The 3,886-nt window shown below is 36.5% G+C and overlaps 1 long non-coding RNA gene across 1 annotated transcript; it reads right to left on the minus strand.

The window, feature by feature from the left end:
* Positions 1 to 1,118: 1,118 nt before the first annotated feature.
* LOC149501838 (uncharacterized) lies at positions 1,119 to 2,030 on the minus strand. The gene is made up of 2 exons (XR_016323990.1): positions 1,810 to 2,030; positions 1,119 to 1,281 (listed from the first exon to the last, which is right to left on the minus strand). It is a non-coding gene; the product is annotated as an uncharacterized LOC149501838 (long non-coding RNA).
* Positions 2,031 to 3,886: the final 1,856 nt, after the last annotated feature.

Here is a 3,886-nt window from a genome sequence, read left to right on the forward strand (position 1 = left end):
CTATGTATTCGAGATTTGAAACGCAATCCGATAATAACAATTGTATTTACATTAGTTTATGTACAATTCAATTATTAGAATTCTGTTTGGACAATATCACGTGGTGTGGACCGTCACTGTTTGTGGAGATCATGTGGCGGAGATACTGCCCTACAGAAAGAGATGCGTCGATACGCGCCAGATAGCTTCGTCTCTTTCGTGCTTAACCGAATCGATAGTTTGGTGCAACCCTGCCAACACTGCAGCGGTTTATTTTGTAGCAGTTTGTGTATATAGTTCCTTTTAAAAGAAACGGTTCATTCAGATGTGGTTACTTAATGAGGTTATTTTATAGGAGTGCTATTTGAGGCTAAGCTCAATGTTGTTGGGAAATCCTTTCTCTCTAATTCGGCTTAAAGGAACATAATTCATAGCCAATCCAATCTTTTCAAAGTCCATGGATAATACTTCAATAAGGCCATGCGCCTTGTGATGTTTTGGGTTTAAATTAACTGCTGTGATAGAGAGGACATCACAGGAACAGCTTCTTTGACGGTACTAACTAGCTAAATCGAATCTTGTCAAAAGTTCGGTTTTTGTTATTTGATTTTACCAACATCATTTGTTTTTTGGGTTATGTAACTTTTAACAGTTAAATCTATTAGTGCAATAGTTCTCAAATTTACGCAATTGTTAATTATAGGACATATTGGAGTTTTTACGGCTAGGTGCCATGATCATTTAGTCTGTTTCTATGGGCATGTACTTATACCTTTCGGGTTGAAGGGTAAGACATCCCTTGCACTACAAATGAGAGAACGACCTCATATTTTGACAAGAAGATAGCCACGTCCACGTTGAGGTAGGCTTCGGTAGTTACTTAAAAAGAGGTATAATAATCTAATTATATCTAATAAATGAATAAAAATAATAATTATTTAGGTAAAGCTACCTAAATAATTATTCCATACTACCTGGAGCCACTACGTTCATCCACAGTGCGTTTGCAGAGATCTTTCTTGCCACGTACCATCCGGCTATGGAATGAGCTCCCCTCCACGGTGTTTGCCGAGCGCTATGAGAGGTAAAAGAGGTACAATTCCGGTCGAATTGTGTTAATTTAAAGAAAATAAAAACACTTTAGCATTATTCGTTCTTTTATTTAACCTGCTGCTTTTAATTTACTGTGTATCTAGTGTGAAAGCCCTGCCTGCGACGACGACGAGACCGCGTCGAGGCGACAGAGTGGCGCCAAACACCCTTTCATCCAGCGTAAAGAACGGCGCAATGCTCAACCGGGTACTAACAAAATACGAATGTTTTGTCAATTAGATGCGCCTCGTTAAAACAAAGGATTACCTAGCTTTTTTGTGTTGTTATACTCCGCACGGGTAGGTACCACAATCTCCGCCTATTTCTGCCGTGAAGCAGTAATGCGTTTCGGTCTGAAGGGTGGGGTAGCCGTTGTAACTATACTGAGACCTTGGAACTTATATCCCAAGGTCGGTGGCGCATTTACGTTGTAGATATCCATGGGCTCCGGTAATCACTTAACACCTGGTTGGGCTGTGAGCTCGTCCACCGATCTAAGCAATAAAAAATAAAAAAAATTATTTGATTGAAATTTAATTGAAAAAGCCCCCTCCCCGTGGGCTTTTACTGGAGATTTAGTCCAAGCAGGATTGACGTAAGACAGGCGGCGAATCGTAAAACACATGCCAAATGACTATAGAGGATGATGAGATCCTCCGCCGATCCCAAATAATGGAAATAAGGGCAAGAAGAAGTGTTTATTTATTTGGTCAGGGGAAATGCTAAATCGATACTCACCTTGAGACAAGACTGAAGTATCAGATCTTAGACTCTAAACAGCCTTATTTGTTTGTGGTCTAGTAGGTGGTATTGTGGTATCCCGCACATGCTAAGTTCTTGTATAAAGCTTGCGATCCGCCTGGTGTTAGATGCTTACTGTACTCCACTGACATCACAATGTCAATGCCATCGCCTTGAGGTCGATGTCTCAGTTGTATTGTAGAACGGTTGTCTCACCTTTCAAACTGGAAGATGGTTTTACCTACCCGTGAAAGGTCACGCTCCAACTTACTAGTAAAATTACCTTTTGTTTATGGTATTTTCAGGATATGAATATTAATAACAGTGACTAAAGTAATTTAAAAAAAACATTTCAACAGATTTTACTAAAGTCATTTTATTGACGTGTTGTTCATCTGTGAATTTCACATTTGTCAATTGACAATTTTATCTTATAAAAATTCATACTTTTAGTTTACTAGTAAAATCCGGCTTGCTTTACTGGCCGATCTTTAATTTCTCTTTGATTCCTGATCGCCAGTAAACTTCATAGAATCTCTGATGGGTCCATTTGGAGATCTTCTGAAAATTTCATCAAAATCGATCTAGCTATTTCAGAGCGCATATGGAACATAGCAACTTTTGTAAATGTACTAGAGACACCCGCCATTTCGCCCGCAACAAAATGCAATTTTATATTAAAACATAAAAGTCATAAGACGAATCAGAAAGCTAACTGCTTAAGAAAATTTTAGGTGAAAATACATACATTCTCTTTTATATGTATAGACCTACTAAAGTCTACTACTCTATTTATCAAAATTTATATACTTAACAAATAATATTTCAGACTTATAAGTTTTGAAAAATGATATTATAATTATACATGGTAGCAAAACTATGTATATCATAGTTCTGAAAGTATTAGAACTATTTCTATTGATATGTACTATTTATTTGTTTTTTAATTGCGTGGATTTTTTTCGTCTAATTTACTGTGATCTCTCGATTCATACATTCTACTACAATGTATTTTAAACATAATATTATATCTAATGGCTTAATAATCAAACAAATAGTTACAAAATATGAAATGTTTTCGGAAAAAGTACACGACTTCCCTTTACGTTAACAATACCTTTTCGTATCAATATTAAACAACAAAGTTCATTTCTCATTCGGAGATGTATTCAAAAGTTTGTTTTGAAGAAGGCAATTTATTTTGAAACGTAAGAAACTGTTCTTTACGAACACAATCCAAGGCGAAAGTCAAACATTAATACTTGACGACGACACTTACGAAAAGTCTCAAGTATATTTGAACGAAGTTTGATTGGTTTTTATTAGTAGCTGAGCGAGTCGATCATTTCTTGTTGAACAGATACATTGATATTAGTCATTCCGAGATCGGGTTTTTATGGCGTCGGCCTTGAAATTTACTTTTTATTTACTAGTGATATTAAAAGGTACATGTTCGTATACATTTTGAAGAATATAATGAACGAGGGCTCACGTGATGATGGACATATATCCGAATCGGTATATATTTAAGGGAATTTATTTTTTAATCTAATTTCTAGTATATGTCGTAGCTTAACTATGAAATGTGGTCGCATTGTTATGATGCCCTCTGATTCTTAATTGTGCTTTCATCATCACTTTTCCCGAATAGCATCAGCATTCATGATCCTTTATTACAGAGCAATCCCTTTCTTCCCAGTCAGTCCTATTCCTAATTCCACGCGGTACGGTTGCTGTCATTGTTGTTATAATTCTTTGTATTTCTATTTCATCATTTTTTTTTTTAAAAAAGATAACTAAAAGTAATACGCTTCTTTCTTGATTCAAAATTTATCCGCTACTCTTTAAACTACGCAGAGTTTCATTCAGTTCTCAAATAGAGGTGAGGCTTTATGGATCAGGAGGAAATTGCCGGATTTCCGATTACACGTTGAGCGCCGGCGGTAGGCGTCGTGTGTTAAAATAGAATCTATTAAAACCTTCTATCGTTTAACAACTCGTGGTTGACCAGGTTGACCTTGGACAGGGTAGAACTCTAAAACTGACAGAGACAAATTGACACGTTCAGCGCGAA

Source organism: Bombyx mandarina, chromosome 12 (genome assembly GCF_030267445.1).
Source record: "Bombyx mandarina strain Sakado chromosome 12, ASM3026744v2".
Taxonomy (NCBI): Eukaryota; Metazoa; Arthropoda; class Insecta; order Lepidoptera; family Bombycidae; genus Bombyx; species Bombyx mandarina.